This window comes from Tachyglossus aculeatus, chromosome 1 (genome assembly GCF_015852505.1).
Source record: "Tachyglossus aculeatus isolate mTacAcu1 chromosome 1, mTacAcu1.pri, whole genome shotgun sequence".
Taxonomy (NCBI): Eukaryota; Metazoa; Chordata; class Mammalia; order Monotremata; family Tachyglossidae; genus Tachyglossus; species Tachyglossus aculeatus.
The window spans coordinates 13,627,152-13,639,612 of NC_052066.1; the positions used below are offsets into that span (position 1 = coordinate 13,627,152).

The 12,461-nt window shown below is 45.3% G+C and overlaps 2 non-coding genes across 2 annotated transcripts; both read right to left on the minus strand.

Moving 5' to 3' along the window:
- Positions 1–610: 610 nt before the first annotated feature.
- Positions 611–708, minus strand: LOC119935191. The gene has a single exon (XR_005453105.1). It is a non-coding gene; the product is annotated as a small nucleolar RNA SNORA31 (small nucleolar RNA).
- A 5,060-nt stretch (positions 709–5,768) lies between these two features.
- Positions 5,769–5,893, minus strand: LOC119936108. Its single transcript, XR_005453644.1, has one exon. It is a non-coding gene; the product is annotated as a U6atac minor spliceosomal RNA (small nuclear RNA).
- Between the last annotated feature and the right edge of the window lie 6,568 nt (positions 5,894–12,461).

The following is a 12,461-nucleotide window of genomic DNA, read 5'->3' on the forward strand; positions in this document are numbered from 1 at the left end:
ACAGTCCCTGTCCCTCATGGAGCTCAGAGTCTTAATCCCCGTTTTACAGATAAGGGAACTGAGGCACGGAGAAGTGAAGTGATTTGCCCAAGACCACTTAGCAGACAAGTGGTGGAGTCAGGATTATAACCCATGACCTTCTTACTTCCAGGCCTGGGCTATATCCACTATGCCATGCATCTTCTTATGAACTTGACCAAGGTTACACAGCAGACCACTGGCAGAGGTCATGGGCTCTAATCCCGGCTCCACCATTAAAACAAGACTTCCAGGCACTCTTGCCCCTGCTTCCATTAAGGAAATGTCCAACTTTTACAACCAGGAATAAATCTCTTATTCCAAAGCCATTAGCCAACCCTAGTTATCCACACACAATCTTGAAAAGACTGTTAGCTCTCACCCTCGAACTGTAAAACTTCATGACCTATGATAGAAAGCAGTTCAAAATGCTTTGCAAAGGGACTATTTTATGACCTTTTTGGGGGAAGAGGTTCAAAATCGGCTAAACCATTGTCTGGAGTCCAGTGAACTCTTCCACCCATTCCCCTTACTCCCATCCTGAGAGTTTCAAGACAGATGGCCTGTCTTGACTCCACCTTTACTCTAAAGGACTTGTCTTCCTCTACTAAATCTGGACTGCTACAAATCAAGCAGGCAGAAAGCGCGAGGAATTTTTTTCTTGCATCTTAGCGGAAGCCATGAAAGCAGGTGGAACTGCAGTTACCTCATCTGTAAAATGGGGATTGAGACTGAGCCTACTGTTGGGTAGGGACCGTCTCTATATATTGCCAACTTGTACTTCCCAAGCGCTTAGTACAGTGCTCTGCACACAGTAAGCACTCTATAAATACGATTGATTGATTGATTGATTGATTGACCTTGGGCAAGTCACTTCACTTCTCTGGCCCTAAGGTACCTCAACTGTATAATGGGGATTAAGGCTGTGAGTCCCACATGGGACAGGCACTCTTTTCAACATGATTTTATTGGATGCAAAGTGCCCAGCACATAGTTAGTGCTTAACAAATACTATTATTATTATTATTGTTATTGTTATTATTATTAGAATTTGGGTCCTTCTGACTCCCAGGGCTGGGCTCTACCCATTAGGCCATGCTGCTTCATTTTTTGCCCTTTCGTAAGACTGATTTCAAGAACCTGAATTTCAGGGCTCAGTAGAGCCCTGTGAGTGGGGGCTGCTCCCAACCTGGACCCACTCCATCCCCCCTCATCTGTCCCATCTTGGACCAGCCAAAATGTAGCCACTGTCACCCAGGCAGAGATTAATTCATTCATTCACTCAACTGTATTTAGTAAGCACTTACTGTGTGCTGATCACTATACTCAGTGCTTGGGAGAGAGCAATACAAAAAGAAACAGACATATTCCCTATCCACAACAAGCTTCCAGTCTAGAGAGGGAGAGGCAGAAGGTGACAGAAGATAGGGGAGAAACCTAATGCCCTTTCTCTTTCCCCTCATCCCAAGTCTCTTTTTTTCTCCAGTTTTTGCTGCTCCCCCGTGCGGCTTAGTGGCAAGAGCACGGCCTTGGGAGTCAGAGGTTGTGGGTTCTACACCCAGCTCTGCCACTTATCAGCTGGGTGTCTTTGGGCAAGTCACTTAATTTCTCTGTGCCTCAGTTACCTCATCTGTCAAATGGGGATTTAGACTGTGAGCCCTACATGGGACAACCTGATTACATTGTATCCACCCCAGCACTTGGAACAGAGATTGACACATAGTAAGCGTTTAACAAATACCATCATTATTATTATTATTACCTTCCATTCCCCCCTCCCTAATGCCTTTCCATTTCTCCCTCTATCTGACCCTTTCCCCACATTCTTCCACTGAGAAGCAGCGTGGCTCAGTGGAAAGAGCACGGGCTTTGGAGTCAGAGGTCATGGGTTCAAATCCCAGCTCCGCCAAGTGTCAGCTGTGTGACTTTGGGCAAATCACTTAACTTCTCTGAGCCTCAGTTCCCTCATCTGTAAAATGGGGATTAAGACTGTGAGCCCCCCGTGGGACAATCTGATCACCTTGTAACCTCCCCAGTGCTTAGAACAGTGCATTGCACATAGTAAGCGCTTAATAAATGCCATCATTATTATTATTATTCCAATCTCTATGATTGCCTGCCCCATCCTCCTACCCACCAGCTGCCTATTTCAATCCTCCTGGTATATGTTAAGTACAATTGGCCTAGCCCAAAAATTATTTTGCTGTGGTGACTCCATCCCTGCAGGCTCTGCTTTCAATGAAACCTTTTTTTTTCCCTACATGTTTCACTTCAAACTATGTTGCTTCTGTGATCTATTTCTCCCACTGTTCTGCGATGGATTAACTTTCTGAAAGGAGATCCTTCAAATCATATTTATTGGATTAGGGTATGATCGTTAGGGTTTTCCCCCGGTGCGCTAGCCGTCATGCCACTCCGATATCTTTCTGAATCCAATTGTAACAAACCACTAGGACTGAGCTGAAGAATAGCGACTGGACATATCCATCTGCCAGGAATGTTTTAGGTACAAGCATACCCAAAGGAAGAGAAAGCCCCCTGGTCTCTTAGTTTTTATTCGTATTTTCAGTCCTCACCTGTTTATTTTACATGCATTCTCTACAGCGGCTTTTTGTAAAAGTATTTTGTCTTTCCCATTTGCTCGTAAGCTTCTTGAGGACAGGGAGCAAGCATTTGGGTCTTGTTGAGCTCTCCCCTTCAGTGAATCAATTAATCAGTGGTATTTACTGAGCACTTACTGGACACACAGATCATAGAGCGATTGGGTGATTACAACACAATATGGTTGGTAAACACTGTCCTCAAGGATCTTATTGTCTACCATGTGTAGAGCTCTGGAAAAAATGCTTGGAAGAGGATAATGGAGAGAATTTACATGATTCCTGCCCTCAAACAGCTTCCCTGAGTGCTTAATATGGTTCTCAGCACACAGTAAGGGCTCAAGAAATACGATTGAATGAATAAATGAATGAATCTGTACAGAGCACTTTGCTCAGTGCTTCGTAGAGGACAGTATGGTAGAGTTGGTAAAAACATTTGCTGTCCACAAGGAGCTTCCAGCCAAAAAAAATAATAATGCTGCCATTCAGCAGAGTCTTTTGGGATAGTCATTCATTCAATCGTGTTTATTAAGCCCTTACTGTGTGCAAAACACTGTACTAGTGGCCATACTGGGAAGCAGCATGGCTCAGTGGAAAGAGCATGGGCTTGGGAGTCAGAAGTCGTGCGTTCTAATCCCGGCTCTGCCACGTGTCTGCTGTGTGACCTTGGGCAAGTCACTTAACTTCTCTGAGCCTCAGTTACCTCATCTGTAAAATGGGGATTAAGACTGTGAGCCCCACGTGGGACAACCTGATCACCTTGTGCCCACCCCTCCGTTCTTAGAACAGTGTTTTCATCATCAATCGTATTTATTGAGCGCTTACTATGTGCAGAGCACTGTACTAAGCGCTTGGGAAGTACAAATTGGCAACATATAGAGACAGTCCCTACCCAACAGTGGGCTCACAGTCTAAAAGACTGTGCACATTGTAAGCGCCTAACAAATGCCATCATCATTATTATTATTACTAAGTGCTTGGGAGAGTACATATCAACAGTAAATAGACACATTCCCTGCCTACAACGAACTCACACTCTCAACTTAAAAATATGAGGGGCAGGAAGAAGAGCAGGGAAACTAGAAATAGGTCAGCTCACAAACTTTCCTCTTCCCAAGTCAAGAATGTCTCTCCCTTTGGATTCTTCTGGCTTTTACACATGGACCAAATCTAATTTCTGCCATAAATAAAACCTCTGGCTTCAAATCTGCTAGCTCCCTACACTGTCGAAGTATTCCTAAAAACCCAGCTATGTAAGAAATATTTCACAATTCAACTTCAGTACTGTATGTGTGTGTGCAGGTGTGTTTGTGCTCATTATGTGGCAAGTACTATCCTATGATTGTGGTATTTGTTAAACGCTTACTATGTGCCAGGCACGGTTCTAATAAATAATACGAGTTAATTGGATTGGACACGGTCGTAGTCCCATGTCGGGTTCACGGTCTTCATCCTATTTTTCAAGATGAGGGAACCAAGGCCCAGAGAAGTGACTTGCCCAAGGTCACAAAAGCAGACAAGTGGCGGAGGAGGGATTAGAACCCAGGTCCTTCTGACTTGCAGATCCGGGATCTATCCAATGGGCCATGTTTCTGGGATAGTGTAACAGGTTGGGTCCTGGCTAGACCAACTCTGTCCTTGTGACAGCTGTCATTCATTCATTCATTCATTCATTCATTCAATAGTATTTATTGAGCACTTACTGTGTGCAGAGCACTGTACTAAGCTCTTGGGAAGTACAAGTTGGCAATATATTGAGACGGTCCCTACCCAACAACGGGCTCACAGTCTAGAAGGCCGTCATCAGCTCTGAATAAATAATTATAGTATTTAAGTGTTTACTATGTGCCATGCACTGTTCTAAGCACTGGGCAGTTACCAGCAAATCAGGTTGGACACCGTCCCTGTCCCTTGTGGGACTCCGAGTCTCAACCCCCATTTTACGGATGAGGGAACTGAGGACCAGAGAAGTGAAATGACTTGCTCACAGTAACACAGCAGACAAGTGGCAGAGCTAGGATTAGAACTCATGACCTTCTGACTCCCAGGCACATGTTCTACCCACTATGCCTTGCTGTTTCTAAAAACACATGGTCAGATGCCATGAAGTAGGTGGCAATGTCTTAACCGTATACCGTAATTATTTATTCAGAGCTAATGGCAGCTGTCACAAGGACAGAGTTGGTCTGGCCAAGGTCCCACCTGTCGCGTCTTCCCAGCAGCATGGCCTAGGGGATAGAGCCTGGGTCTGTGAGTGAGAAGGACCTGAGTTCTAATCCCAGCTCTGCCACTTGTCTGCTGTGAGACTCCCAGGCCCAACTCTACCCACTCCGCCATACTGCGGACGAGCAGCGTGCCACAGTGCAAACAGCATGGGCTTTGGAGTCAGAGGTCATGGTTTCAAATCCCAGCTCCACCAATTGTCAGCTGTGTGACTCAGGGCAAGTCATTTCACTTCTCTGGGCCTCAGTTACCTCATCTATAAAATGATATGTAAAATGATATGGAAGCAGCATGGCTCAGTGGAAAGAGCATGGGCTTTGGAGTCAGAGATCGTGGGTTCAAATCCCAGCTCTGCCAATTGTCAGCTGTGTGACTTTGGGCAATAATAATAATAATAATAATGGCATTTATTAAGTGCTTACTATGTGCAAAGCACTGTTCTAAGCGCTGGGGAGGTTACAAGGTGATCAGGTTGTCCCACAGGGGGCTCACAGTCTTCATCTTCATTTTACAGATGAGGTCATTGAGGCGCAGAGAAGTGAAGTGACTTGTCCAAAGTCACACAGCTGACAAGTGGCAGAGCCGGGATTTGAACCCATGACCTCTGACTCCAAAGCCCATTGTCTTTCCACCGAGCTATGCTGCTTCTCTGTGCCTCAGTTACCTCATCTGTAAAATGGGGATTAAGACTGTGAGCCCCCTGTGGGACAACCTGATCACCTTGTAACCTCCACAGCACTTAGAACAGTTCTTTGCACATAGTAAGCTCTTAATAAATGCCATCATTATTATTATTATTATTATTAAAATGGGGATTAAGACTGTGAGCCCCCTGTGGGACAACCTGATCACCTTGTAACCTCCCCAGTGCTTAGAACAGTGCTTTGTACATAGTAAGCACTTCATAAAAGCTATTATTATTATTATTAAAAAACTTGATCAGATGCTATGAAGTAGTTGGCAGGACCTTAACCACATATGTGTTGTAATGGCCACTAGGACCTCTTCCATCCTTCTGGAGGGGAGTGCTAACCTCCTCTCCTTTCCTACACTTACTGCATACATCCAGGCACCAATCTGAGAACTGTGGGCCCCTGGCTTCTGAAAACCCACGAGGTTACTAACCCCCGAGTGCTCGTGGTATGTGTGATAAGGAGCTGAGGGCCTCTTAATGTCACTGACTCCAGAGGGCTGGCAGCAACAACTCTCATATGTCTTGTCACACGAATCCCACCCTTCCCCAAAATATTGCCATAGAAGGGAAAAGGATTGGGAAGTAGCAGGGTCTATCTGGGGAGGGGGTTCCACAGACCCTCAGCTGAAGGTTGGAACTCCTACACACAAACTGATATGGCGAGTTGCCTCTACCCAGGGAAGGGGAAGCCGTTCTGTCCAGCTCTGTTTTGGGCCAAATGACCAATTGGACTTCCACTCTGGAGCAAGGAGAAGTGAATATTCCCCCAAGGAATATTGATCTCCGGATGATTTGAGAGTTAGCCCATGCCCAGGGGTGATTTGAAACATAGCCCACGTGAAGGGGTTCAAAAGGTAACAATAATAGTAATAATGATGGTATTTGTTAAGCGCTTACTATGTGCCAAGCACTGTTCTAAGCACTGGGGTAAATACACTGTTATCAGATTGTCCCACATGGTGCTCACAGTCTTAATCCCCATTTTACAGTTGAGGTAACTGATGCACAGAGAAGTTAAGTGACTTGCCCAAAGTCACACAGCCAACAAGTGGTAGAGCCAACTCCTGGGTGATTTGAAAGGTAGACTCTGCTGGGGTGATTTGAAAGGTAATAATAATTATTGTGTTTGTTAAGTGCTTACTGTACTAAGACCTGGGGTGGATACAAGCAAATCCAAAATTAGAGAAATAGCGTGGCTCATTGGAAAGAGCACGGGCTTGGGAGTCAGAGGTCATGGGTTCTAATCCCGGCTCTGCCAAATGTCTGCTGTGTGACCTTGGGCAAGTCACTTCACTTCTCTGAGCCTCAGTGACCTCATCGGTAAAATGGGGATTGCGACTGTGAGCCCCCCGTGGGACAACCTGATCACCTTGTATCCCCCCAGTACTTAGACCAGTGCTTTGCACATAGTAAGTGCTTAACAAATGCCATCATCATCATCAAATCGGGTTGAACACAGTGCCTGTCTTGCATGGAACTCACAGTCTTTTGCACAGTTTTACAGATGAGGTCACTGAGGCCCAGAAAAGTAAAGTGATTTGCCCTAGGCCACACAGCAAGCAAGTGGTAGAACCTGGATTAGAACCCATGACCTTCCAACTTCCAGACCTGTGCTCTATCCACGATGCCATGACCCTGGAGACATCCGCTGTCTCCCTCCTAAATTTCACCAGCTATTAGAAGTTGAGACCATGCTGGCCAGTGGACTCTCTGCTTAGTAGTTTGGGATTAGCGGTGCTTGTGACTGACGCATAAGCATATTCCTCCCAAGTGGGAAGCATTTGTGGGCAGGAGCTAGGAGCTTTGCCACATACGAGTAACAATCAAGTGTATCCCTCCCTAGTGGGAAGCAGTGGTGGGGCAGAAAGTAGGTGCTTCCCAAATGGGAAGTTAAATTGTCCATGCAGAACAAATCTCACATGTCTCAGCCTTTTGAACTCTGGTTTTTGCTCTTGCCACTTTGATCCTCAAACCTAGCCCCATGCAACGGGTGACAGAGAGATATGAGTTAATCAGGTCCCACATGGGGCTCATAGACTAAGATAATAAAAATAATAATAATGATGGTATTTGTTAAGCTCTTACTATGTGCCAAGCACTGTTCTAAGAACTGGGGTAGATACAAGGTAATCAGGTTGTCCCACATGGGGCTCACAGTTCTAATCCCCATTTTACAGATGAGGTAACTGTGGCACAGAGAAGTCAAGAGGCTTGCCCAAGGTCATACAGCAGACAAGTGACAGAGCCAAGTTTAGAATCCATGTCCTCTGACTCCCAACCCCGGGCTTTTTGCATTGAATCCCCATTTTGCAGATGAGGGAACTGAGGCACAGAGCAGCTAAATGACTTGCCCAAGATCACACAGTAGGTAAATGGTGGAGCCAGGATTAGAACCCAGGTCCTCTGACTCCTGATTCCCAGGCCTGGGCTCTGTCCACTGGCCACATTGCTCCTCATATAAAATAATAACAACAATAATAATAATAGTAATAATAATAATAGTAATAATAACAATAACAATAATGGTATTTGTTAAGTATGTACTATATGCCAGGCACTGTTCTAGGCACTGGGGTAAATACAAGGTAATTGGGTTGTCCCACGTGGGGCTCACAGTCTCAATCTCCATTTTACTGATGAGGTCACTGAGGCTCAGAGAAGTTAAGTGACTTGCCTAAGGTCACACAGCAGACAAATGGTGGAACCGGAATTAGAAGCCACAACCTCTGACTCCCAAGCCCCTTCTTTTTCCACTAGGCCATGTTGCTGCTCATAAAACACACACACACACACACACACACACACACACACACACACACACACACACACAAATCAATCTATATTCTCATGTTTTATTTTTCCAGGCACTTGTTTTGACCAGTGACTCTGTTTGTCCTGCTGACCCCCTTATATATATACAATTTTATTTTTACCTCCATCATTAGATTGAAGGTCCCTCAAATGCCAGAGTGCTTATTACACATATTAGGAGTGTGAGAAACATGATCGAATGAGTAAGTGACCAACTCCAAAACACTATTTAATTGCCTCCTTCTCTTACTCGGTCGATCAAACTACAGCCTGGCCTAGTGGAAAGAGCCTTGTCCAGAGAGCCCAAGGACCTGGGTTTGAATGCCGTCTCCACCGCTTGTTTACTGTGTGATCCTGGACAAGTCATTCAACTTCTTAGTTTCCTCATCTACAAAATGGGATTATTATTATTATTATTATTATTATTATTAATAACAATGATAATTATTGTGGTATTTGTTAAGCACTGACTGAGAAGCAACGTGGCTCACTGGAAAGAGCCTGAGCTTTGAAATCAGAGGTCATGGATTCAAATCCCAGCTCCGCCAATTGTCAGCTGTGTGACTTTGGGCAAGTCACTTAACTTCTCTATGCCTCAGTTAACTTCATCTGTAAAATGGGGATTAAGACTGTGAGCCCCCTGTGGGACAACCTGATCACCTTGTAACCTCCCCAGCTCTTAGAACAGTGCCTTGCACACAGTAAGTGCTTAATAAATGCCATTATTATTATTATTATTATAATTACCAGGCACTGTTCTAAGCACAGGGGTGGATAGAAGCAAATTGGTCTGGACACAATCCCAATCCCATATGGGGCTCACAGTCTCAATCCCCCTTTTACAGATAAAGTAACTGAGGGACAGAGAAATGAAATGACTTTCCCAAGGCCTCACAGCATACAAGTGGCAGAGCCAGGATTAGAAACCATGACCTTCTGAATCCCAAGCCCATGCTCTATCCACTACACCATGCTGCTTCTCATACTATCCAACCCTGGCTTCACAGACTCCGTCCTCTCCTGGTTCTCCTCTTATCTCTCCGGTCGTTCATTCTCAGTCTCTTTTGCAGGCTCCTCCTCCCCCTCCCATCCCCTTACTATAGGGGTTCCTCAAGGGTCAGTTCTTGGTCCCCTTCTGTTCTCTAGCTACACTCACTCCCTTGGTGACCTCATTCACTCCCATGGCTTCAACTATCATCTCTACGATGATGACACCCAAATCTACATCTCTGCCCCTGCTCTCTCTCCCTCCAGGCTCCTCCTGCCTTCAGGACATCTCCATCTGGATGTCTGCCCGCCACCTAAAACTCAATATATCCAAGACTGAACTCCTTATCTTCCCTCCCAAACCCTGCCCTCTCCCTGACTTTCCCATCTCTGTTGACGGCACTACCATCCTTCCCGTCTCACAAGCCTGCACCCTTGGTGTCATCCTCGATTCCGCTCTCTCATTCACCCCTCACATCCAAGCCGTTACCAAAACCTGCTGCTCTCAGCTCTGCAACGTTGCCAAGATCTGCCCTTTCCTCTCCATCCAAACCGCTACCCTGCTCGTTCAAGCTCTTATCCTATCCTGTCTGGACCACTGCATCAGCCTTCTCTCTGATTTCCCATCCTCGTGTCTCACCCCACTTCAATCCATACTTCATGCTGCTGCCCGGATTGTCTTTGTCCAGAGATGCTCTGGGCATGTTACTCCCCTCCTCAAAAATCTCCAGTGGCTACCAATCAATCTGTGCATCAGGCAGAAACTCCTCACCTTGGGCTTCAAGGCTGTCCATCACCTCACCCCCTCCTACCTCACCTCCCTTCTCTCCTTCTCCAGCCCACCCCATACCCTCCGCTCCTCTGCTGCTAATCTCCTCACCATACCTCGCTCTCGCCTGTCCCGCCATCGACCCCCGGCCCACGTCATCCCCCGGGCCTGGAATGCCCTCCCTCTGCCCATCCACCCAGCTAGCTCTCTTCCTCCCTTCAAGGCCCTGCTGAGAGCTCACCTCCTCCAGGAGGCCTTCCCAGACTGAGCCCCTTCCTTCCTCTCCCCCTCATCCCCCTCTCCATCCCCCCATCTTACCTCCTTCCCTTCCCCACAGCACCTGTATATGTATATATGGTTGTACATATTTATTACTCTATTTATTTATTTATTTATTTTACTTGCACATATCTATTCTATTTATTTTATTTTGTTAGTATGTTTGGTTTTGTTCTCTGTCTTCCCCTTCTAGACTCTGAGCCCACTGTTGGGTAGGGACTGGCTCTATATGTTGCCAACTTGTACTTCCCAAGTGCTTAGTACAGTGCTCTGCACACAGTAAGCGCTCAATAAATACGATTGATTGATTGATTGATTACTGTGTGCAGAGCACTGTACTAAGCGCTTGGGAAGTACAAGTTGGCAACATATAGAGATGGTTCCTACCCAACAGCAGGCTCACAGTCTAGAAGGGGGAGACAGACAACAAAACAAAACATATTAACAAAATAAAATAAATAGAATAGTAACCCAAGGTCTTGGGTGACTTGCCCAACATCACACAGAAGACAAGTCACTGAGCCGGGATTAGAATACAAGTCCTTCTGACTCTCAAGCCTGTGCTCTATGCACTAGGCTATCCTGATTCCCACTGTGTACAGAACACTGTTCTAAGTGTTTGGGAAAGTAGAAAATAGTAGAGTTGGTAGTTGTGATCCCTGACCACAAGGAGCTTACAGTCTACAGGAGGAGACTGACCTTAAAATGCTCATCCCATTTTCAAAGTCCTTCTGAAATCACGTCTCCACCAAGTGACTTTTGCACATTCTTTTCTTTCTTTCGCCAGGTTAAACTCTCCAATGAACAGCAAATCACCAGTTATGTACACACTTAAAACACTTAATCCCTTGCCCGCTCCTACCTCACCTCACTACTCTCCTACTACAAACCAGCCCACCCACTTGGTTCCTCTAATGCCAACCTTCTCGCTGTACCTCCATCTCATCTATCTCACCACCGACCTCTCGCCCACATTCTACCTCTGCCCTGAAATGTCCTCCCACCTATTATTGGCCAGATAATTGTTCTACCCACTTCAAAGCTTTATTGAAGGCTCATCTCCTTCAAGACGCCTTCCCTGACTAAACCCTCCTCTACACTTCTCCCATTCCCTTCTGTGTCGCTCTTACATGCTCCTTCATTCATATCTTCCCTCCCATCCCCACACCACATATATATTGCTCTATCACTCTATTACTCTATTACTCTATTTATTTATTTATTTATTTTACTTGTACATATCTATTCTATTTATTTTATTTTGTTAGTATGTTTGGTTTTGTTCTCTGTCTCCCCATTTTAGACTGTGAGCCCACTGTTGGGTAGGGACTGTCTCTATATGTTGCCAATTTGTACTTCCCAAGCGCTTAGTACAGTGCTCTGCACACAGTAAATGCTCAATAAATGCAATTGATGATGATGATGATGATATTTCCGTTATTTATTTATTTATATTAATGTATGTCTCCCCCTCTGCACTGTGAGCTCGTTGTGGGCAGGAATGTGTTTGTTTTTTGTTACATTGTACTCTCCCAAGCGTTTAGTACAGTGCTTTGCACAACGTAAGCTCTCAATAAATTTGATAAAATGATAATGAATGAACTTATTTACTCCCAAACTCCCACAGCACTTTTGTACATATCAATCTACATATCCTAATACTGAAGTGCTTACTCATTTTCATATCCTCTTTTTCCTTTTTTCTCCAACTGGTCATTTATTATAATGCTTTTCATTCCCACTAGACTGTTAGCTCCTCAAGAGCAGGGATCATGTCTACTAATCCTACTGAACTTTCCAAGGGCTTCTCCCAGGGAAAGTGTTCAGTGAATACTACTGACTGGTAGTATTCAACATGGAAATCATTGCAATGGTAAACAGTGTGGCCAAGTGGAAAAATCCCAGGACTTGAGGTCAGAGAACCTGCGTTCTAATCCCAGCTCTGCCTCTGCCTGTGACCTTGGGCAAAAATACTCAACTTCTCTGTGCCTCAGTTTCCTCACCTGTGTAATGGGGTTCAACACCTGTCCTTCTTCTTAGCTTGTGAGTGCCAATCTGGAACAGGGGCTGTGTCTGATTT